The following is a 1011-nucleotide window of genomic DNA, read 5'->3' on the forward strand; positions in this document are numbered from 1 at the left end:
TTTAATAAAAGAGAACCAATAAATAGGTAAGTCTTAATAAATTATATTCTATAATAGACTACAACTTGACAGTGACACAATTAAGAAAAAGATACTAAGAATTTAAAAGCCAACTGGGTTTGTTGTTTTACAATTAAAAAGCATTTGCTTAAGAGGAGTAAAATGCAACTTTGACTTCTAAGCAAATCGAATCCTATTCATGTCAAAATCACAAAAGAGTCTTGAAAAATATATCAGTGATATACTTTTGTTTATCAGTCCTTGGATCATTAATAAAGAAGGAAGCTAAAGTAGGGGAATGTATGCTCATCAAAAATGTTTGTCCCTATCATGGTGACTGTTCCAATTCCACTGTCATGTTCTGAATCCAATGGGAGAAAAGGTTTCCTTATACATAGAGAGGTCTTTTAGATGTTTCTGTTTGTGACTGATACTGAGTTGATTGTATCTATAAAATCAGGACACTGTACAGACCCCCTAAGTGAGATCCATGAAAACTCAAAAGGGTTTGGCCAAACTATCCACATAGAAAAAACCAAATGGATAAAGAATACCTATTGTTCAAAATATGATATGCAGTTGGCTAGAAAACCAATAGAACTGATCCATCAGTACATGAATCTTGGACAGTGGCTTCACATGGACAATGAACTGGGCCCAAAACCCAGGAGGAGGAAAACTAACTGGACTGGTTTTTAGGAAATTCCTCAGAATGTTTTTAATGACCCCAAGCTCCTCCTCTAAATAAAGGTCCATCTTTTCTACACTAATAAACTTCCAGAGATACTACATGACTGCAAGTCACAAAAAATCACAGTCTCTGAAGAATTAAAGATTTAAATTTAAATTTAAATAAAATTAAAAATTTGTGTCATCCAAAGAGCAATGGAGAAGTGCTTGGGAGATATGAACAGAATGTAAGTAATATTCTACTGATGAAGAATTACATCAAAATGACATCAGGGAGATAGAGAGATACATGATAGAAAAAGGAATTGATTTGGCCATGTT

This window comes from Monodelphis domestica, chromosome 4 (assembly GCF_027887165.1).
Source record: "Monodelphis domestica isolate mMonDom1 chromosome 4, mMonDom1.pri, whole genome shotgun sequence".
NCBI lineage: Eukaryota > Metazoa > Chordata > Mammalia > Didelphimorphia > Didelphidae > Monodelphis > Monodelphis domestica.